The sequence below is a fragment of the Eleginops maclovinus genome, chromosome 5 (assembly GCF_036324505.1).
Source record: "Eleginops maclovinus isolate JMC-PN-2008 ecotype Puerto Natales chromosome 5, JC_Emac_rtc_rv5, whole genome shotgun sequence".
Lineage (NCBI taxonomy): Eukaryota > Metazoa > Chordata > Actinopteri > Perciformes > Eleginopidae > Eleginops > Eleginops maclovinus.
The window spans coordinates 12,657,399-12,682,507 of NC_086353.1; the positions used below are offsets into that span (position 1 = coordinate 12,657,399).

The 25,109-nt window shown below is 40.6% G+C and overlaps 1 protein-coding gene across 1 annotated transcript in view; it reads right to left on the bottom strand.

Moving 5' to 3' along the window:
• Positions 1 to 25,109, bottom strand: part of ptprdb (protein tyrosine phosphatase receptor type Db) — a 125,187-nt gene that overhangs the window by 90,549 nt on the left and 9,529 nt on the right. The window contains exons 3-5 of the mRNA XM_063883861.1: positions 12,475 to 12,500; positions 2,275 to 2,350; positions 1,060 to 1,104 (exon numbers count right to left, since the gene is read on the bottom strand). The gene's annotated coding sequence lies outside the window, so the exon portion shown is untranslated. The remainder of the gene's footprint in view (positions 1 to 1,059; positions 1,105 to 2,274; positions 2,351 to 12,474; positions 12,501 to 25,109) is intronic.

The following is a 25,109-nucleotide window of genomic DNA, read 5'->3' on the forward strand; positions in this document are numbered from 1 at the left end:
GAGTTAAGAATACAGTTTTTGTATTTGGATTCAAGAGAGAAATAGTTGAATACCATTTCAGAAAAACTACACAAAGCATGCCGAAAGAGCTTGAAACAGCATGAACTTTGACCCCTTAAAACTGAACTTTTCAGCGGCCTGAGGTTGTTAAACTGTTTGGTACTCAACAAAAGAAGTAGTCTCAAGACCCCTCAGGTTTATCGGACAATCCCTTGTCGGAGTCTTGACCCTTGGGCTGATAAGCACTTTCACACAGGTAAACTGAACTTGAGCCATGTTCTTAAAGCCGCATGGTGCTTGAAATCACACCGTTTTACAGCCCGTGTGCTCTCAAAAGCAGAGGGCATTTCTCTTGCTTTTCACAGTTTGTACAAAAGGTCTGTTGAAGCCGCAATTTCAGTGATAAGTGACACAAAGTTCTCAACTCGTGATGCTGGTCTGTGAAGCAGAGCAGGGCACCCACAGCCCTGTGGAACCCTGTCTCTGTGGCACCTACGCAGACTGAACATGTTTTTATGTGTGTGTGTGAATAATTCTGTGAGTGAGTTATCTTGATCATATTCCCAATTACACAGACGAGTGTCTCTTCAATGCTGTGCTCTTTGAGGAAATACACAAACAAGCAGGCATAAACATCTCATGAATGCACCCACTCCTGAACATGGAAATAAAAACACACACTCACACACAGGCCGGAGGCACCAGACACTTCATTTGCTATTCCACCCCCTCTCCTCATCCTCGGCACCCTCATATTCTACTCTGGCCTCCCCAACATTCAACCCACAGTCACTATAGCAACCTCACACAGAGCTATTGGCAGCCAGAGGGCTATTAATGTTGTTACAACATCTGTCAGAAAACCCTCACACCTTCAAACATTCATACAACTGCTTATACATGCAGCATCACTTGGGCCCATATGTCCATACGTCCTTGCAAATAGATTAAGACCTGAATCTTTACACACTCATGTGTATGTGTCCAGATCAAACTCAGAAACAGGCATATATGTAAGGTTACATTTTACTTAGCTTATGTAAAGTGAAAGTGTCTTACCTTTGCTCATGGTTCATCCTGGAACATGAAGTTTGAAAGTGGGAGCTGAAAAAGGAAAGGACACAATTCTTCATGTAAGTTCTTGATCTATCAACAAAAATAAACCATATTGATTTTTCCATTGTTTTTCATGGCCAGGAAAAACCATTTGCTTGACAACCTGACAACGACAGATAAATGAAGTGGGACCTACATTGCTGGTAAAATGGGCCAATAAAGTCTGCTTTAGAAACATGCCTGCTGGGTATGTTGCTCTGCTGCCACCTGTAGGTCAGGCATGGTATCCCACCCTCAAAAGTCTAAGGAAAGTGACCTTAGAAAAAACATCCAAATCCAACTTTTTAAATAGAGAGGATAAGATGTATAAAATGTGTTGTTTTTGAGGTATTAGAATAAAGATATTGCTGCACTCAATCGCCATAAACCTGCAGTCTGATTTAAAATCAATCCCCTCGACAACATCTCACTTCCTTCAGTGTACAGTAAATACGACTCCCAAGGAAGCACTCCACTTGCCTCAGTATACTCTGTGCATCATCTAAGAATACTTTCCAAGAGTACAATGAAATCTATTTTATTTATTTATTTTAAGTCTGCAGAGGCTTGCTACCAAAATGAGTCACACAACCTCAACACAAAACTCCAGCCAGCTTCAGAAAAGGAAAGTGTCACTCGGTGCAACACACATAGCCAATGTGCAGCCCCTGCATCTTTTAACAAACCGAAGAGGGTTGAGCGAATGCTTTATATTTAGAATGGTGACGCTATGTGAACTAACATGAGAGGAAAGCTCAGCGATGCGTTGGAGAGCTGCATATTCAATAATGTATCACAGGCAGCGTTTTAAAAACAGCTGGGGATCGTCGCTCTGTCTTGTCCTGTCTGCCAGTCTGTCTCTTTGCATGTCTCTCCTCAAGTCTGTCCACTGCAGATTTGCCACTCTTGTGGGAAGGTGAGGTTTGGTTAAACTTTCATCCTATCGACAGTCTCTTAAGTTGCTTTTTCTGTCCCTCAGGAAATGTGCTTTCTTCACTTTCTTTCTCAGAGGCAGGATTCCACCCTATCTCTTACTCAGTGGACATGGCACAGCCTTTTAACTACATAAATCATACACCATTGTGGCCCAGAACAAATCTACTTTTGACAGCAGGGGGGAGGAAGATGTATGTGTGCAAATGTGTTTGTTTGAAGGTCATCGTGATTTTCAGTACGTACCTGTATTAGTGCACAGGTCCACTGCACTGCTCCATACTTGAGGAATGAAAGAATAAGAAATCTCCCCAGAATTCTCCTGAAAGAAAGGAGGGATACAGAGAGAGCAAACAGGGATGGGGAATGGAAGAGGAAAAGTGGGAAACGGATTAGGAGCAGAGTCTTAGCCTTTCAGAACTTAATACTCTTAAAGCCGACCCTGGGTTTCAACTAAGTTCCCTTTGTCTTCAGTTTGAATTTGCCTTTGTATCAGTGTGTATGTGTGCAATAACTAGTCAAATGTCAAACATATCGGTATGACATAAACAGAATTAATGGGTAGTTAATGTTCCAAAAAAGCATGTTTGTACCAATAGACAGCCCTGGCTCAACGTCTATATTGGGGCCTTTAAAGGCTTTTATACCAGCTACGTATATACGTGCTGCGAGGGAATGAGGGGCTGAAAAGTCGGAGTAGGAAAAAAGCATTCAACCCCTCAGTATGATAAGTACACACTCCCACAGATCAAAGATGTTGCATTAGGACAAATGTGTCAATACTAGCACAGAGGTGTGTGAAACATAAGCAAAGAGAGAATCTATAAGCACACACACTACACACACACACACACACACACACACACACACACACACACACACACACACACACACACACACACACACACACACACACACACACACACACACACACACACACACACACACACACACACACACACACACACACACACACACACATCCAGACAGACTTGATTCCATGGATGGTATTCCATGATTTGTGACTGCAATGACCCAGTGCTGTCAACCACAATTATTTTGCCATCTATGTGCAGCGTGTGCACTAAGTCACAGCAAAATAGAATTTAGCTGGTGGTTGCGTCTCAAAGGATCATGTGCAGTTGCAATTATTTTTTTAATGAAATCCATCCCGTTGAACTTTGATCCATTGGACAAATAACTTTGTAAAGTAGTGCTTTAAAATACCAACTGCAGTATACGGTTTAATGTTTGTAAGTGTTAAATGTTAAAAATCCCATCCAGGATTCTTGTTTGTAAGGCTTGATTTAGAGCATAACACACTTTGAATCAGACAAGTTGAAGCAAGACATTCTTCATGAAAATAAAGGAAAGATTACACCATCTTTACAATAGAATATTGTGATTGTGGATAAAGAAGTCGTAACAAAGAGTCACCACTAGTCTGTGCTGTTACACCACTCCTGTGTTTGTGCTGCTGACCGACTTACTGAATAAGGGCAGACACGATGATGGCAGAATACATTAACTGCAGCATCTGATGATACGAAGATCCTGAGTTCTTTAATTACAAATGAGAACTAAGATATTTATCATTGCTGGTACAACCCTGGACCCGTTAACATGTGTTCAGGTCATAATGGCTCAAATCTGACATAATATCACATAATGAGAAGCCACTTTGAAAACTTTACATTCTTAACATCAGACAGATTTGAGTGCTACCCATGTATGCACATATGCACACTGTGGCATATGTTTGTGCACTGTGTGAAAACTAGTATGCACTTTATTTTCAGTGGATGTCACATTCCTTGGATTCCTCTCGACTTGCACCATGTTTCGTCTGTAACAATCTGACAATGGCTGGTGAAATCAGTTGGGTGGGGGGTTATTATAAGCATCAGTTACTCTCTATTGTGGGCGCCAGTTTTTCTCTCCATCATGTTGTTTTCCTGTTGGGTTTCAGTGCTCCCTGGTTGGAAACCACCTTGTTAGGGAGAATGTGCTTCACCTGTGCTGGCCCAGAAGAAGTAATTAAAGCCTTGGCAGTCTCGGCAGAGGAAGAGTTTGGAAACTAGATCATTTGGAAAGCTCATGTTGGTGCAAGCAATTTCAGCTTACAGGTCTTGCACAATAAGCTAGGACAAGTTATGTTTGTCCTATTTTCTGTGGACACGGCATTGCTGTAGTCTTCCCTAAATTTTGTGTGGTAAAGTGGCACCCATGGTGAAAGTCTTTCTGCAAACCCTTTTAACTGCTTTCAATCTCTGTGAGGACTCCCATGGGAGCCCTTCAGAGCAGCCTTTGAATCCTTTTCATGTTGATGGCTGAAATGACTATTCCGTGAGAGTCAAATGTTGAGTAATTTGAAGGGAATTCAACTCCAGCTGCTCCGTCTGGACATCACCTTAAAGGTTTTTGCTAGTGGCGAAAATGATTCAGGGGAAAGCAGCATATTATTTAGGTCACTAAAGTGCTTTCACATCTCCTTTTCTCTCCATGAACCAAACTATTTCTGCACTTATCTGCACAGCAATGGCCCAGATAATTTTTTGATGTTCAACCCTAACCAGGGCAGCTCAGTGGTTTACTTTGGTTAGGCTTCACTCAGCATGTGTGAAACACTCTTCTTAGGTTCCTGTCAAGTGGACTCAACATCAAGGCAAGTGTGGTAGCAGGGCAGCAGAGTGGGCGTTGGAGGTCCATCTCATAAGCCCTACTTTAGTGTCACAGCACGGCAATGCATAACACTGACATTAATACCTACAAATATTATCGCTAGACACAACCCTCCTCAAGCTGCACCATCACATGTGTTCCAAAATCATTTTTCTCATATTAGTTTGAATTTCTAGAGAAGATATATGCAAAATTTAACTTTGTAAACATGTTTACTCTTTTGAGGTGTGTATGAAGCACGGATCAAAGTCTTCTCAAAATGTTAAGGAGGTTATTGCAGGTCAAGTTGGCAAGCAGGGACCCTCAGAGCGACATGACACAATCTTGCGTAAACAACTTGAACTTGTTTACAACTTGTATGTGTGTGTGTGTGTCTAACGTTTAAGAGCTTACAGAGAAGGATAGGCAGCCCGCACAAGGATGATGAAGCATTTCTGGAAGATACATGATGCAGAAATCTGTGCCTAATTTTACTTAGCTTAAAAAGCACCTGCTGCTCTTGAGCCTCATAAAATAGAAATAGGATTATTATATTCTCATCCACCAACCTGTACAATACGTGTAATGACAAGATAACACAGAGACAGAGAAGAGACGCACAGTAGAGGTATTCAAGTCACACTTTAATCCTAAACTACATAAATAATTAGCTCCTCTTAAAACCTAATGCAGGATAAGTACAGCCTCGTCTGGCATTTTTGAATCAAGTCGGATTACAATGCTCTAGTGTGCATTCATGTCTTGATTCAACAAATGCAGCCAAACTTCTCTAGAGTTAAAAGTTTGACTTAAATCTCATGCATTAAGAGCATTCTCCAGCAGACATTTATTCAAAGCATTCATGGGAAAAAGAACTATTAGATATTCATCGTAAGAAATGCACAACTTAATGTTGACCATAATATATGCTAAATCAAAAGTTTAGATGTTGGAGTTATGAATTGTGTGTCCAGCTGCATCAGGCAGCAGTTTTCAGATTTATCTGTCAATGGTTAGACTTGCTTGAAGTGAATATATCTGCACTTTCCTTGTTGTTCGGAGTTTGATTCTCTATGTTTATTGCACTTATTGTATGTTGCTTTGGATAAAAGCGTCAGCCAAATGAAATGTAATGTTATCAAGAAAACCCACTGCACACTACTTGCCCTGCACACAATGGCATTAGAGAGAACATAAATACAATGGCACGACATCCTTTGTGTTCTGAAAATCAACTAAATGAACTTTTTTAAGTGATAAATCAAGGTTTAAATTCCCATGTTTTAAATGTAAGAACAACATTACAAGCAGTTCACTGATTTAGCATTGCAAGTTGAACAACTTAGAGACAAAAGTGGTGGAAACATCATGACTTGTAATCTGTAGTATCTGGGTCAAGCTCTGTTTTACAATCCCAACAATGCAAGGACAGAATCCATGCTCCATGCCTGACAAACGCCTACGTCCTTCAAAATCTACGTCCCCAGGCGTCAAAACTTACAAACTTTCTAGTCTCCAAGTGCAAGTCGAGATAACCCTGACGATATCACTATGTTTTTTTTACTCAGAAGTTTCAACCCCATAGAAGACATTTCACAACAATGTTTCAGGCTAAGTAGTACTTAAGGCTAGTAAACTGACCTTCATGTGTAAAATTGTTAGAATGTCCCTGAAGTTTCAAGGTCTTTCAGTAAATCATTTTAACGATTGCATGGCTGCAATGAACTGTTCCTGTCTGCCAAACCACTTCATGCTGTCTATACTACTCCGCACCAGCACGGAGAAAAGGGTTGAAATTTAAGGAAGTTTTCTCTTCATGCTTGCTGGAAGGAAGAAAACCTGCAGCAGAGGGTGGCTGTAAGCAATCTACAACACAGTACATTCTAAGTAATGACAGTGTAATGATGCCACTTACACAAAGGACACCAGCAGCCCCGCTGTGAAACGGTGTCATGTCTTTGTGATATAATCCTATTTTTTCAAATTCCATTTAACACTACAATTGCGAGGGAATCACGATGACTGTTCTCTTGAGAAGCAGATGCTACTGTGTGCTTGGGGTGGCCCCGCAGTCATGGATATATGGTGACAATTCTGAATTATCATTTGGTAGGTGCAACAAATTACTCAGTGCTGTCCTACTTTTAAAGACATATTAGACGCTACTGTGCTCCGGGCCAAGAGAACAGATGACGGAAGGAGGGAAAAAGTGAAAGAAAGTGTCTACAACACAGAGGGGAAGCAAGACAAATGAGTGTGTTTGGGTGTGAGGAAGAGAGAGGTAGATAGGGAGAATTATAGCAAATGAGAAAGGGTAAATGAGATATAAGAGGGAGAAAGAGATTCTAAAGTGGAGACACCTGAGAAAGTTTTGCCCTCTTCCATCTGCTCAGCTATCATCTTTTAAAGGCAGAATTACACAGTACATCTAATTTCCTTGCACAGTTAACATCAAATTCTTTCAGTGCTAACATCCTTATTCTCTCAATGGCAAAGATAATGTGTTCAGCTTTTCTTACTAAGACCATGCAAAGATCTGAATTAGAAATACCTGACATTCTTCTCTGAAGGCGAATGTTAATATAGGCAGAATAGATAGAGAAAGGTGGCTGACTGTCACAGAGGAGGCGGTGGGTGAGACCAGAATGACCTGACACCTGCTTATTTCTTGCTTTTGACGAGGTCACGGGTGTTAGGCTGATATTGGAATCCCACGAGTTCAGAATGGGAATGCTGGAGCAGAATTAGAATTGGCCACAGAACGACAGCAACGGGTTTCCTCTCAGTCCCTGTGCCAAAGTGACCCATTTTCTCTCTCTTTTTTTCTCTTCCCCCTCTCTCTGCTACCGCTGCCCCAAATTCTTCACAGGGAAAGAATATGCATACATTTAATTAAAATGGAAAAAATTATTGGAAAAGATTTTTATTTCCCCTTTCTCTGAACCGTTAGTCCTTGGGTTTGTTGAACTCTAGCGGGTAAGGAGTCTGACGGGGTCACTCTTCATTCTCAGGAGAAAATGTCACCATGGAGATGGTAATTTACAACAACACAAATTAACTTTCACATTAAAGGACACGATGGGACTGAAAATATGTTTTAACTGTCTCTGTGTGTGTATGTAGGTGTCTAGGATAAAGACCATCACTATTTTATTTTTGTTGTCTCATACCAATCCTAAAAATAACTTCCTGGTTGCTGTTCTGGACTGCTCTTTTTCCCCATTTATGTTAAAATGCTAATAGTTTCTAAATGATCAGCAAACCTCTTTGGTTTGATTGTTCTGACACAATAGCATCATTTTAGAATAATTAAAAAGAGTAAGGAGGGTTTATAAGGTACAAGAGTTGGGACTGGTCCAAATTGCAAACCCTTGCAAGAAAGCAGGGGATTTTGTTAAATATCTTGCAATTACAAAAATTCCCTGGAGCGACTGATTATGCAGCACTCAGACACCCACTTTATAAGTGAACAAGGTTGTTAGCTGAACAGAAGACGATCTGTTTCCATGCTTTTCCAGAGGTGCTGGGGAATACAAATCTGATCTTGAACTGGCAGAGTGAGCTTATAATGTATCAAATCATGGCATCTGGTACACATGCTGGTATTGTTGTTGTTGCCTTTCAATTAAACTTTTCGTTCAGCAGACAGACTGATTAAGTAGGTAGTGTACAGAATGTGCTAGCTTGGTGCAGGGGATAGACATGTGGAGTTAGTTTCAATGGTTTGCCTATGGATGCTTTAAAAATGTACAGACATCTTCGAGGGAGCTAGGTAGGCTAAGTAAGAAATGTCATGTAAAGTGCAACCAATTGCTTTTGCGGTTGAGTAATTAGCAGTAATGTGATTACTTCTTCACTGACGTAAACGTTAAGTTTCTTCTTTTATCTGACAATTTGCTGTAAGCTGTTGGTTTTTCGTCACTGATGCCATTCTCTGTTCACATGAGGAAACAGGAGCAGAACTCTCCTGTCATCGCCCCGGTGTCTGTATGAATGTGCAAGTGTGTGTGTTTGTTTCTTCCCAAGCATCTGCCGTCATCCTGCTGCTGAAAAACGAGGTGCATATAAGTCATCCAGTGAGAGGTAGTCACTAATAGGATAGAGGCTGCTCCACAGGAATGAGCTATGGCCTTATTACCCACCTCACTTCCTTGCAGCCGGGCGTCCTCCCGTAAAAGCCCAACAACACTGTTCCTATCGTCTCTCCTACACATGCTCTGTCCATACATCTATGCATCCTTCTGCTTCCTTCTCTGTTTCATTTAGTCCCCCACCTTTTTTGAAACTCCCCATCCGTCCGTCTTTAGTCCCCCCCCCCCCTTCTTCCGTCTTTTTCCTCTTTACCTCCTTCGCTCCTTTGCTCCACAATTCCCATCGCCTCCCCTCCCCCCTTTTTTGCAACATCTTCTCTCCCCACCTCCAGCCCTTGATTTCTACCCTGCATTAAAATAACCTCTTCCGCATCACTCCCGTCAGCAGAGCACCTACCTGATTTACTCGGAACTCTTCTTTCCCCATATCTCCCCCCTCCTTTCTCTCTTCTCCAATCCTACCTTAACCTGACCCATCCCTCTCCTTTCTTTTCATTTCCTTCCCTTTCCTCTCCATACTCTTTTAAACTTTCATCATATGCCTCCCCGCTTGATCTATTAATCTCTCTCGGTTCTCTCTTAGTCTTCCTTATCCCCTTGGCTCCTTTCCTCCCTAGCTCCCTCCCTCCCTTCTTCTCACCCCATTTTCCCCACCTCTCCGAGCCTCAGCACCTGCTCCTGAAGCTGTCTAGACTTGCAATGAATAGAGAATAGAGAGAGAGAGGAGGTGAAATACAAGAAATAGTGCAGAGATATTGTTGGAGGGTTTGTGATCTAAAGTGGAGCTGTTCATTTTTAAAAGAATAGAAATCCCACTACTTCTTAATGGTTGCTTTTGAGTTGTCAGGTTTTTTTTTTCTCGCGCTCTCAATTGTAGGAGCACAACAGCGATCATTTTCTGTGGTTTACTGCTTCACACCCACTGAACACCTCTGTCCACTTGTCTGTCATTTCATTTTTCAATTGCGGCCCATTTTTCAATGTGATAAACCTTCCTAATTCACACATTGTACCAAAGTAAAAAAGTAAAAGCAAAAAAACGTGATTCAAAGGGACTCTGTCTGTTTCGTCCTTATAAATGACGTCAAACATTTAATTTGTGGCACAAGTCCTGTCATATTGTGAATATGTCTGGTGGCAGAGGGAGGAGGGAGGGAGGGAGGTAGGAGGAATTGAGCTGAGAAAAAGGAATGAAGGCCCCAACCGAGCGATGAGGCAAATGAGGACGAACAGATGCTAGATTACATCTTTATATGACAGACACACACACAGTGTGTTTGATGGTCTGCTTGTTTGTGTGGTTCAGAGAGTGTGTGTGTGTGTATGTGTGTGTATATGTGTGTGTGTGTGTGTGTGTGTGTGTGTGTGTGTGTGTGTGTGTGTGTGTGTGTGTGTGTGTGTGTGTGTGTGTGTGTGTGTGTGTGTGTGTGTGTGTGTGTGTGTGTGTGTGTGTGTGTGTGTGTGTGTGTGCTTGACAGGATGAGGTGTCCTGTCTGTCTGAAACAGGATGTGATAATTAACCTTTTTCCTGCTGAGCGGAGCTATTAAAGCTAAGGCTTTAAACACATTTTATCACAAACACAACACATTACACACCTTAGGTTGTTCAGAGCTGTTGAACACACACAGGGACATTGTGCACCAAACCAGTTATTCTAGGGGTTATTCTGCCTATCTATGTCTATTTTTATCTTTGAATCTTGCCATCCATAAGTTGCTAAAGATGTTGGTCAAGGAGGAGCCAATTTCACCTTCTTTAAATACTGTGTGCTTTAGCAGGTTATTAAACAGTGAACCAGGTAATTAACTTAAACAATAACATATCGTTTTGCTTAGGTGCTCAAGGTTGTAAAATAAGTACCTCATTACTATACCTAGGCAGATAATTGTAAATGTACTGAGTAACCTTCAACCACTTCTAAGATGCACATGCACAGAAAAACAAACCTTAGATTCTCAATAGAACCAACACGGCAGATGGGCCAGCAGTAGAGTAACATATGACTTTGTGCCCCCAAGTAAGTCTCCAGTAGCAGCGGCCAGGCAAACCTTAGCCACTAATGAGGCTCTACACACAGTCCCACCGAGCCCACTCCAAACACTGGGAAGCAGACACACACAAGGATGGAGACAGAGACTGTAGACGTATGCCCTCACGCACACACACTGGCAGACAAGCACACATACATCAAAGAAATGTTTAAATCTGAAGCACAACCTTGGGCACCAAAGCAAACCATAAGGGACACATTAGCATGCAATGTGTTTGGAAAAAAGCCTTGGAGATACAATTGTAGTGCACTTTTATGTTTTAACTTCTTTGGCATCTTTTTCTACTAATCATTGGTTCCGAAGTAGGTATGGGTGATTTGGACTAAATTCAGCTATAATTACACTATCATAGCTAAATGGATATGTGGCAGAAAAGTTTAACAACCTTTTTGAGCCAAATGTTTTTAATTGCTGTAGCAAACTTATATTGCATTTTTTGATGAATGTATGGAGCTCTAACTCTACATTAAACTATAACAGTTAAATACAACCTTTAAAAACCTTTAATATTACACTTAAGTTTAGATATTAAACTAATAAAATAATGTGTACGTGGATATGTTTTGAATAGTCTTCTATCATATTTCAGGTTGTTGTTATGTTGGCAGCTTTGGGCTTTCATGTATCATGGAGGCCTTTAAAACATAACGTTTTGTTTTTCATTTATTTTGTCAAAAACAATCACATAAAAAACTATAAAAACAAAGTGAATTTACAGTTTGCTGTTTTTTGAAGATCCATGGAAAAAAATATACAAATTAGGGGTTATTTTAAGTTTTTCACAGCATGATAGCTAAAGCTGTTAGATAAATCACTGAGCGTTAAACTGAAAAAGATTTATTATCAAAGATTATATAAAAAAGAAAAACACTCCACAAGATTTGCCCATGCTCACACTGATACACTGCAGTCAGATAATACACAAACAAACTGCATGCCCAAACACAAGGTCAGGCAAAGTTGTATGGCTGTAGCACATTTCATTTTCTTCTGAGAAGCATTGTGAGTCTGCTGATATTATTAAAGAGCACCCCAGTCTGAAAGTAATAAGTTGGAGATATACTAAGGCTAAAACCTTTAATCCACAAATAAACAATAACTGTGGCATTGCCTTTTAAAAACTATAAAGCACATTTTTTTTATCCTTTTTTTTTTTTTATTTCCCAAACAGACCCGGTTATGACTAACAGCTTGTGACAGGATGATTCACTTCCAAGGCAGCGTGGAAGAGGATTTACTGTATATTATTACTCTTTGTGTGTACTGCGCAGAATTACTACACAGCGCTTTATATATCTTACTGATTTAAAGCATTTAATAACTAATGGAAGGATGTAAATGTATCGCATATGCTGAATCATACCCATATAGACTGTCCTGTTGGCTACTGATTCAGGTCTGTGCATTTCTGATCATGGCTTTACCAGGGGAGTGCAGTGGGAGTGTTACCCAGAGTGTCTCTTTGTTATTTTAACACAATGTTATTGTGTTTCAGTGAGCAGGATCTTGAGCCAAATAAATTTTGAGGACGCAGATTGTTCCGTGATACACATACTGTGCCAAGTGCTGATGGCATGCTGTGTTTTATGGGAAGAAAATCAGAGAAAGAAAGAACAAGACATGAAATGAGACTCTCTCTTACCTTAAGAAGCACTTCAACACGTCAAACTGCAAAGAAAAGGAGCAAAAGAAGGGGAGAGGGAGAGGAACGAGAGGAAAAGAAGAGAAAAGAGATTGAGATTAGTTTACCGTTGAGTGCAGTAGGGGAACAACTTTCAAGACACTTCACAGTAGAAAGTGCGAGGTCAAACAAAAGAGATTTCAAAGTTCTAGAGTCAAACTCATCTCGCACACAATATGTGCTTTTAGCTGCAATGTCTTTCCCTCTTTGCCCATAGAAGTACCACTATTAGTATACAGGTTGTTAAACTGAGTAAAAACAAAACCCATTCTATTTTCCTCTATTCTATTATTAGATAGAAGAAAATGTGTAATATGATTAGTCATTCCTTAGATCACTTATCTATGACACAGAAAACAGACATGACATGGAACGACATATTTGTACATATTTTTAAGCCAGTCCAGGTGGTTTTTGACAGCTTTGAATGGAAATGTGGAGTAGCTCTACAAGAGGAAGCAAAGCGAAGCACTTTCTGCTGCACTGAATACCATTTGACAGTTTCATCATTTAAAAACAAATCATAAAAGAGGCTGCTCTTAAATCTGCTTTTGAGTGGGCTGTTTTAGAGAGAACTTGCAGAGTTTAAATAAACAAACCAAGAAAAAAAACATTCTAGAAATAGCCCTCATGGATTTGTTGAATCTCTGGAACATTCTCAATATTTATTCCTCTCCTCCCTTAACTCTGCAGCACCAGACTTTATCAGACCCCAATAGAGCGGAGCAGGAAGTGGGGAGATAGTACTGGTTTTTTATCCCTTGCCAACCAGTGACCTACTGTACTTCACACCGCTATGCTCTCCTGGCTGCAATATAGGCGGCCTTGGAACGAGACAATGCAAACACCCTGAAGCTGCCAGTATGCTCATCAGAAGGGCTTGTCGGATGGTCGAATAGCTTCTGACACCCCTCCCCCGACATCTCTATTCAGTGTCAAAAAGACGGGGGCTGTGTCCAACTAGTTTGGTTTCTTTCCAAAACTGTCATTCACACCCACCTCACGTTGTGATTGGCCAACTCTGTGCAGGTGAGAAAGGAGCCAGGGTTACAACTCTCTCTATTAGTCTTTTTTTTTGTCACTGCAACACTATGAATGTCTTCCAGGCGACACTGTTTACCGTTATCCCTGTATTTAACAAATATCACATCTCTGCTCTTTCTGTACAATTGCCGGCTTTTCACCCTGCCCTCCCGTGCGGCTGTTCATTCAATCGATCTATACACACATTTGATAAGGACAATGTATTTCTTAGTTTTAATTGAATTACTTACACATATCCTTACACACACACCCATAACAAACTGTCAGAAATAATGTGCTTTCGGATTGGTCGATGCTACCTAAAATGCTTATAAGTAAAGGCCAAGCAACCAAAGGATTCTCACTGGAAAGAAATAGCAGGATGAACGACGCTGTCCCCACAATGTTACTAGGTGAATTCCGATGATTTATTTTGTGGCACAACTTTTAGAGATATAAGAAAGGTATACAAAAAACAGCTAATGTATACGGTTTTGGCTTTTACAGAAGAGATAAAGAAAATGAACATGGCAAGAGTAAGGGGTAAAAAAACGATCAACTCCATGGCCTGCATTAAACTGGTGAGCTTGAGATCACACAAGCGTCTGAACCAGGCCAGCATGATGTTCAAGACATCGATATTTCGCTTTTTGCTATCATTTAAAACAAAAGCAATTCATACATTTAATGCCTTTGAGTGATCATTTTGGGTTGTTGCACTCTCACTAGCTGTGCACATTTGGTATTGGTATTTTAGCATGAGGCTTCATAAAGCATTCTTCAACAAAAAAGAGATGAAACAGCCGCAACATCCTCACCTGTCAAAGACAATTAGTCTCAACTATAACAATACTTTGGTAAAACTATTTCAGAAAAGGGTGCTGACAGAAAACAATGTGTTGGAATTAAAAAAGTGACGGCCAAATTAGACAATCTTACACATCTGTGTCGCCACTACCTTTCTGTACCATGGTTCTTTTTTTGTATTTGTGGAAGCATCTTTATACTAGGTGAAGGTGCTATTTCATTTATATTAACATCGTGTTGTATAATAAGATCTGGCAAAATAGGGCACGTTCGAAATCCAAGTTATCTAGCTCTGCAAATGTGTGGCTTGAACACAATTTAGATAAAGTCTGTAATTAACCTAGGAACAAATAACAAGACACTATATCCATATGCTCTAGACAAGATCTGACACCCGTGGATGCTCAAAGAAATGAATACCCTAACACCCACACTCGACACACACACACACACACACACACACACACACACACACCAAACACACATACATACAAACACACACACACACACACACTGCGATCAGAGTGTTTCATTAGTGAGGAGCAGATAGATTACCCTCCCAAAGGAGACATTGACCGAGAGGCCATTGATCTACTGAGCTAAGCCAATCCGCGTGTGTGTGTGTGGTTTTGAAATGTGTATGTGTAAGTGCTTGCATGTGAAAAGTAGCCTACTGATGGAGTCTTTAAGTTGTTAAAGTAAGCAAGCACAGTAAATGTAATCCAGTCGTGTTTAATGAAGAGAGAAAGAAGCAGGCAGTTGACACACTCATTACGTCCAATTACTCTTTCCAATCACTGCCATTTCACTCACTCACCAGATAGAGAGGGAGTGGGAGAGACAGAGAATCAGCATTATTTATGTCTTGGCAAACCACCATGGGAAAAAGATTGATAGTACTTGAATGATGAATAAAAAAGAATGTATTCCTCTTATGGAATGACAATATGGTGCATAGGCGGTATCTAATATAATTTGCTCTCACTCAACCCCATCAGAGTACTGAAGTGTAAATCAATCTGGCTAAAGCTGTAATTACTCAATTACACAGCCTTATTGATGATATAATAAAGAATGTTGGGCTCAGGGGTTGTAATCATGACTTATGGTAATAATACAATGACACAACCATATTTCCCATAATGAGCTCGTTGTAAATACTAACAATCACAAACAAAAACAAGAACATTGCTATTACTGGTGACATATTGTCTGCCTAAATGTGTGTGTGCCTCCCAGTTACATGTGTGGGACTTGTAATTAGCTCCCTAGCTCGTTCTCTTACATTGGATGTGAAGGTAATTGGGGCTTTTGGACACTCGCTCTCAATCTCTGTCAGTGTGATTGTGTGTGTGTGAGTGTGCGTGTGTGTGTGTTTGTGTAGTGTCTGTATTCTGGAGAATGGCCAAACCATTACTGTGTGCTCAGCCTGCTCTAAAGCAGCTTGTGATTCATTAGTAATGGCTCCATTTGCAAACTAAATGAGTGTTTGAGTGGCGAACGGCGATGTGTGTGAAAATTGTGTCCACCTACTTTGTGAAACATATAAAACTCACTGCCTCTCCATCACACAAACACATACAAACATAATTGCGTTTAAAATGTAAAGTATGTTTGATGTGTGTTTACTCAGCCAGCTCATGTGGTTATAATGAAGTCACTGTGTCATTAATTACTGTTTTACACCTGCTCATCTCAGCTAATTAAACATGCTGACACAAACATGTACGCGTCGCACACACATGCACACTTCATATAATCACACGTTTGCAGTTGTGCACACGCAGGAACATATATTCCATCACACTCCCGCTCAAGCACGAACTTCCAGACAAGTTTTTTTACACCGACGAGTCAAAAATACATTCTCATTTTCACTTTGATGAAGGTGAGATGTCACCGCTAAACACAGCACGTTTTCGAGTTTCTCTCTCTCCCCTTCTCCCTTAGTCTCTCATACAAACATGTCTTCGTACACCACCTTCCTTTATCACCCCATCATTCTTCCGTGCTCACACTCCTTCGTTCCTGCAAGCATTCGGTTCCCACTGTCTCTCGGTACACTGTACTGTATAGTCTATTCCCTGCTTCATTCACACCACACACACTATCTCCCGGTCTTTAAACTCTCTCTCAGTGTATGTGTGTGAGTCACAGTATGTGTGCATGTCTCCTCCCAGCCCATTTTCTCAACAAAGGCCACAGCTGCTGCCGGTTTGCTGAATAAAAGATGACAGAGCCATAATATCAGGAGATTACCAGCTAACGAAACAATGATTTTGTCCAATTTAAATAGTGACATCAGTTGCATCACAAGCACTTCGCATGTCAACTGTGATATCATAATGTTTGAGCAGATGAAAACAGTTTTCATTTGGTAGAAAAGAGACTCCCTGACTCTGTCTCTCTCGTCCTTTTGTTCTCTCACTCACTATCTCTCCCTCTCTTGTGCTTTTACCCCACACATTTACTCTGGCTCTCTCGTCCCTCCCTCTATCTCTCGCACGCACGCACGCACGCACGCACGCACGCACGCACGCACGCACGCACGCACGCACACACACACACACACACACACACACACACACACACACACACACACACACACACACACACACACACACACACACACACACACACACACACACACACACACACACACACACACGTAGAGCATATGGCTATTTCTCTACTCTTTGAAGGGTTGCTTTGAAGCTATGGCACCCGTATCGATTGGCGCTCAGATGAGCTCGCTTCGCCAGAGCCCTGCGATTATCTGTCGCTTTATTTCAAACAGAGCACGAGAGAGGGGGGCTTACACACCCATCACTCACTCACACTCTCACAGTTAGTTATACACTCATACATGAAGCACAGACAAACACACACACTTACACACACACGCGCGTCCACACACAAACGGGGATAATGAGATGAGCTTACACGTTGAATCCCGATACTTAAGGCAAGCTGCGCTTCAGAACTGAAAAGTGAGTGGTGAATGTTAAGAGAGTGAGGACATAGTGGGAGAAAGAGATCATTAAGTTTGGCAAAGTGATGAAACTTATGAGAAAATGTTCCACCTGCGGACGTATTCAGATTTAAGAAATCAGTTCCTGTTGTGGGAATTAAGAAAATTAGCCTTTCAAATTGCCAGGTTTGTGTGCAAAAGGTTAATCTCAGGGTCAAGGTTAACAGCTGTATGTTTAACTATTTAAACAACAACAATTCAAAAATAAATAAATCCAAGATGTCAAAGAACAAAGCATTGCCACGGTGTTTTGCTTTTGCAGACTGCAGCAGGGATTATTCAAAGAGGGAAGTTCTGCCTAATGCCCATAGGAGTGAAAAGAGAGTGAGCCAGGGTGACATGAAATGTTAATGGTCTGCCCAGAGCAGCAGAACTTCATAAAAGACTTGATTTAGAAACTATCAGTAGCTTTCAGGAACAATGAATACTGTCACATTGCACATGGAGACGCACACACACAGACACACACACACACACACACACACACACACACACACACACACACACACACACACACACACACACACACACACACACACACACACACACACACACACACACACACACACACACACACACACACACACACACACACACACACACACACACACCACTTGTGATATGATCAAAACCCTAGGCTACATTGCAGAGTTGTTCCTGAGAATAAAGATTTTTTTGGTGTGTAATTTGTGTGCTAAAGAGTATTAAACAATAGGAGACACAAACATTAGCAAAAAGATGGTTCACAATACAATGCATATTGTAGCAGCATCAAAGTCAAAAAGGTAAAATAACAAACACTCACATGCTGATCCAATCCTTATTACTATTTGCGTCAATCACATGGTTTACTCTTATGAAATTTTAACGGATATAATCATCAGCTCAGGGTTAAAAAAATATGTGTGACATTCCTTGGAGCGACTGAGTGAGGACACACACACCAGATGCAACCACCTGTGAGCACAAACAGAAAAAGCATATGTCTTATTGGGGTGTTTAATGTGGGGGATGATCGGGCTGTGAACATTGTGTTTATCCGTGATATTAAGGCAGGGAAACAACGAAGCTGACATTTAGTCTGTGTTCAAAGCTGTGCATCGTCTATATGTACTTTTATCACCAGCAAATCTTGTGAGACTCCCTGAGCTCTGAGTTTCCCAGAGGTGAAGGCAGGGATGATTAACTCAGAGCTCAGAGACAGTGTCAAAGGTCAGCAATAGCTAAAGTTTATAAATATATATTGTGATATAATGTCCTGTTATTGTTTAACAAAAGTGTGTTGGCAAATGCTGCCAGGCAAAACTGTAACTAAAATAAATAAATACACATTTTCACATTAAAAAGAGAATTTTGGCAATTTAGTTTTTGCACCCACTTATGCTGCAATAAAAAGAGAGACACAAAAGACAAGAGTCTTCATTCATGCTATCTCTTTGAGGCTGTAAGGCTAATTCTGAACATGTTTTAAGATAGATACTCAGGACCTGGACACAATCTGACCTATTGATAGAAACTGCAAACTACAAATGTCAACCTACTGGTGGCGCTATAACTCAGTGGATCACCAGAAGTCATTAACAGACATCATTCAGGTACCATAAATGTCTGTAAGTGAAATGTGTGCCTCTTCATCCTGCAGATGTTAAAATATAGTTTGCTGCATAAGCTGAAAGTGAGGCTGGAGGAATAGAGAGGGAATCACCAACGTCAGCAGTATTCATCCCCTGAGGAACATGAATATCCGTATTACATTTAATGACAATCCATTTAACAGTTGTTGTTGTTGTTGTTGTTGTTGTTGTTGTTATAGTAGCTAAATATTTCAGCCAGAAACAAAGTAATTTGCAGACACATTTAAATAACTGAAATCATAATGCTATCGTGGCTGAAAGACAAGAATGGTCAAAATTGAAGCTGCAGAGTCTGAAGATAGGAAGACATGCTCTAAAATACTAGGTTTTAAATTTCCTTTAATGATAACAACATGTTTTTGTTACATAAAACCATCTGAGAAACAGTCATAGTTTGTTTTATTGTTTTGGAAAAGGGCATGCACTGTAAAAGACACTTGGCAGGTGATTGGATGAACCTTTTGTCAATCGAACTCTTTCTGAAGCCACTTGAGAGAAGAACAATAAGATAGTTTCCATTGAGAAAAATCTTAAGTGCTGTTCATTTATCTTCTTTTAATAAAGAATAGTCTGCAGTCTGTAGAATAGCTGGTGCTAACAGACTTTACGCTAACCTCTATGCTGCCATTGTTGTTTGGTATGTTTGTTTGTGTGTTGTTAGATTCATGATATGGCGAGAACCCAGCTGCTGTGCAGTCTAAACAGGAAACTCTTTCTAAGGTTTCCCTTTAAAGTCGGACTACTATTCGGACATTTGTTCATTCCTTTTTATAGTAAAAAAAAAAAAATGTCACGTTCTCTTCACTCTTCAAGACCTAGGTTTTTTTCAAGGGTTTTATCTGATGTAATGCTTGAAACACAGCTGTAGTGACCCTGGGAAATGTTCCTGGGCGCACTTAATGGAGTTCATTTTTTCTCACAGCTGTTTCTTACCAACCTGTTTTCTTTCTGGTAAATCTGTTATGTAAATTGTATGTTAATGTACAGTATGTAGCAGTGTGTATGTTTAAAGCTCATTCGTAACACTGTCAAAAACAAAAGATAGTGACTGCACCTTGCACCTGCCACCTGCCTGGGTATATCGAGCTCATGTGTGTGTGTGGCAAATGTGAGTATGTGTGTGAGTAAGAGAGGGAATTTTGGGTGAGTAAGTTTATTAGCTGAGGTTGGAGGTTTATGTGCATAAGTGCACCTATGAGAGCCTGAAAGAAATGAAAGTGTGTGTGTGTGTTGTGTGTGTGTGTGTGTGTGTGTGTGTGTGTGTGCACGTGTGTCTGAGGGCGAATATGTGTGTGCATGCACATTTGAGGTGTGTACTCGTTAGGTTGGTATCCAACCATTGCAATCAGCGGTAATCCTGACTCAGCATCAATAATGACCCCATTAGTCACAAACCCCTACTGGTGTACACACACACACGCACACACAAACTTAAACACACAAACCTTCAGATGGACACTTCCTCTCATTAGCGTGTGTGTGTGTGCACGTGATATTTAAAAAAACAAGACATGAATGATTACAACATGTAATGTAAGAACACATCACATCTCCTTCCATTAACACAAGCTGCTTGGACGGATCCGTTGTCACTACCAGAAATCAGAATCATAATCAGAAATACTTTATTCATCCCGAACTGGAAAACTTTTTTTGTATGCAGTTGATAAGCTGTGTTGATCAAAAAAAATGATAATATTTGTGGTTAAATGCAAAAATATCTCAGCAGCTAAATGTTTTCTTTACCACTTAGAAGTCAAATTTATTATCACATAGTAATAAACCTATAATAAAGGCTTGTGTTTTTTATTTTAGTTTATAGCAGTATTTTATGCAAAACATTATCTCTCATTTAATATGCACAAATGTGTCCTTTGGTTTTGATCTTGCCTTTCAATGGATATTTTTAACTACATGCAAGCATAAAAGAAAATTCACTTGATTTTCAAACTGTGAGAAATACATTAACAGAAAGAAAAAACAATTACAATTGTCCCCTACAGTGCGCCTTCAAGGACACAGGAAATGATATTCAAATATAATGCAATTTCAGAACTAATTTGAAGCCATCATTTAACGTTATTATGTGTGTGTCTGTCTGTGTATCAGAACAACGTCCCGTGCAATTTTATGCATGTTAATCACTAATTGTTTTAAGACATTGAACACGCAGAGACACGCAGAGACACGCAGAGCACGCACGCACACACACACACACACACACACACACACACACACACACACACACACACACACACACACACACACACACACACACACACACACACACACACACACCAATGTGAGAGAAAGGTCCAGTGAGGAGATGTATTGCTGACAGTGTAAAGGTCAAAGGTCAAAGGTTAAGGTTAAGGTCCAGTCAGCAAGAGTGTACCCCACAGGAGACCTCTCCTGTAATGGCCCCGCCTCCATCTGTCTGTGCTGTTAGTGTGTGTGTGTGTGTGTTTGTGTGAGAGATATCGTAGATACAAAACGACACTCCTAGGCATATACTGTATGCGCACTTACATCATATTTTCTATATTGCAAGAATGTTTGTTCGTCTTTCACAAAACTCACAGCAGGTATGTTATATTCTAATTGTGTGTGTGTGTGTGTGTGTGTGTGTGTGTGTGTGTGTGTGTGTGTGTGTGTGTGACCCTGTGCCCTACATCCTGACAGGAAGGGCCAGTGGGCTAAGAGAGGAGCGCCAGACCCCGAGGTGTCAATCACAGACTCAGATTGACAGACGAGTTAGGCAGCGTTGCTCTCACATTCACCCACACACCCTCCCTCTCAGGATTGCACTCTGTCACTCTTTCAGGCTTGCTGTCTTTCACTTCCTCTTCCTGTCTCCTCTCTGTCTCTAGTCTGGTCTGACGCTTCCCCCCTTTGTCTCTTTTTTGTTCTGTCTCACAGCCCTTGTCTGTACATCCACATGCTGTTTGCAGTTTGTCAATCCCCCCCCCTTCCCTCTCTCAACAACTCTTGTCCTTCGCTCCTCTTTTTCTCTGACAGATTGGTGCCTCAAACCATCTCCTTTTCTGCTCTCAATACATCTTAGGTTTTCTCCAAGGCAAATAATGCGGCCATTCATGCATGCGCACGCGTTTATCATGTTTTTGTGTTGAACATCTCTATGTGTAAATGTGTTTTTGTTTGACTGTTCTTGGGAGAGAAAATCAATGAATAAAGATTATTAAACTAAATATTAATCTTCGTCTGGTTTTTGCAATAGGAACGCAAACATTGAAGTACAATGACAACATTTAAGTTCTATGGGTTGAATTAAATATATAATATTTTAGATCAAACGTTTGGTCCACTAATCACAAATATGTATTTAAAAGCAAAACAAAATAATAATTAACTGTACGACTTAACTTTTTAAATGGAAAAGAAAATAAATAACAGTTTGAAGATCAAATATTAATTAACTTAGAGTAAACAATATTTAAGTTTCACACAAAAACATTGGAGGTCTCGACTGAGAACAGGCCTATTGTTTCAAACAAGCATTTGAGTTCAAACTAAAAAATAAACCAAGGCTTCTGATAAATCTGAAATCCTAAACTGATATACTGACTTTTGAGATACACTTTTCTATCTGCACATAATACACACACCTTAATAATGCCTAAAATGCATCAATTGTTATGTAAAAAGTGTTCATTGAAAGCAGGAGCATTCTGAAGATGAGTCATGTTTTAACAACATGAGGTGTCTGGTTTGTGCCGGCATCGCTGCCAGCAGCGCTGTCACTGACACACCAACATAGTGTGAACCTGACCACCAGCGCCAGAGCGTAATAGCCCGACAATAAATTCACCCCGTTGTTATCAGAGGGCCACATTTTAATATTAAAAGTCACTTTTCAAAAGTCTGTTGCAGTCACAAGTTTCATAAATTGGTGTTTTGATACTGTATTCCTCCCTCAAAGGAGTATAAAGTGCTCTGCAGTGTGTTGTGTGATAAAGATTCAATCTGGACTTCCTGGTTTGTATCTCAACTTCTCTCCAGTACCTGCAGCCTCACGCCCACACCAGCCCCATGTGTTGTTTTGATGCAGGGTTATTTTTGGTCTTACAGGATATGGAGCAGTTATGCCTTATGAGCAAATTCTTGATAGCACAGATAATATAGATCTATGCAGTTAAATATGAACGTGAATCTGCAAGTGGATTTCAATAATGTTGTATTCATATAATGTGGAAGTTGTATTTGAAAAAACAGGATCTTCAAATGTTATTGATTTAATATGTAATAGCCACATGATGTTTATTTTGTAACAATTCGTTGTATGGTGAATGAATACCTTTAGTATTACATTTTCCCACTCCCCACCATATTGAAATGTTTATTTATTTTAATAATCTAGTCCAATAAATTGTTGCCTAGAATCTATGTCAACAGTCATAGACAATAGTATTTCCCAACAAACTATATAACCACAGGAAAATTCAAGAGTGAGTTACGCAACGGTTCATCCTGATTTGGTTCCATAAAGGTTCATCCGGCAGTGGCTAAATCTGTAGGGACTTGGCCTATGAACTGTATGGTCGCCGGTTCAAGTCCCTGAAAATACCTAAATATGGAGTGTAGACTAGTACTTGGAGAGATCCCACTTCACCCCTGCTATGGTGCTCTTGAGCAAGACACTGGACACCCAACCCCATTGCTCCAGGGCGCGGTACAATAGCTGCTCACTGATCCTAGTACATGCAGAGGTCCTATTTCACTGTGTGTGCAGTGTGTGACGAATAAAGAGGGTTTCTTCCTCTGTTAGTAATTTCTAATTCTATTCTCTATGAACAGATATCGTCACGGACATCCTTGCGTCTGTAGATAGCGTGGAAGTAATTTGGCATCCGAAGCGTTATTTTTTTGTTGTGTGTATTTGCTGTGAACTAGGAATGTAATTTCTGTATTGTTTGTATGAGTTTTCATTTATTTGGGAATTCATCTTTTCAATCCAATTTAAATGACATCGTCTTAACTTATAATGTTAGAATTGCAGCACAAATGCAATGTGCAGATAGCCCCCACAAGCACAGTAAGAGAAATGTGCGTCTGTGTTTGCTGTGAATAAATGTTCTCTGCTGAGGCAGTCAGCCCGATCTTTGAAGATGTATGTGTGAGTTTCCTCTTGGGAGCCATTAAAGAGTGCGAATGGACTCTTAGTGGGTTAAACACATTCACATTGACCCTTCCGCCGCAACTTTAACCCTTCACGAGACCCCCTGAGTTTAACCGTCAGGAGAGTTGGGTTTAAAGCAGAATGTGAGATCTGCAAGTCTTCACATTTACCATGGAAGGCAAATTGGTTTCTGGTCAGTGTGAATGCAAGTTTCCCCTGGAACTGACAGCATGATTTCTCTTTCTTGTTTCTGTGTCTGTCTGAGTTTGTTAGTCTGTTAGTGTTTATGTTTGGGGAGAAACTGATAAAGGGAGTATGAGAGAAAGGAGTTATGTCTGAGAATACAGCAATTCTGCCAAACTATATCAGAGACTGTTTTAAAAAATCATATGGTAGCTCTCCTTTATATGCTATACACCGTTCACATTTCTCTTTCTTTACCTCGTTCGATTTACCCCTGCATAATATTCTCTTTCGCCCCAATTCTCCCATTCCATTTGCTTCCCCTTTCTCCCTCCATCATCTCCCTTTGTACTGCTCTATCTTCCATCTGCTTCTCCCTCTCTCGCCCCCTTCATCGCTTTCCTTTCGTCTCGACACCTGACAGAGACAGGATCCAGCAGTAAATCTCCTAAAGCACAGTCATCCACCATCGTTCACACACCAAAGCTGGAGAGAGAGAGAGTGAAGAAAGACTGGAAGACCGGAGAGGGAGACACTGTTAGTTTGTAGAGGAGGAGAACAAAAGATACAAGATAACAAAAAGACAAACAGACACAAAATGGCCCGAGACGCAGGCGGCGGTGAGGGGTGAAACAGACACTGATGGAGGTGATAAAAGAGTGATGGAAGGGAAGAGACAGTGAGGGAGGAAGATAAAGACACAAGCTTTCACATAACTCACACACATAGTGGACGCCGGTACTCCATCCAAACACACACACACACACACACACACACACAC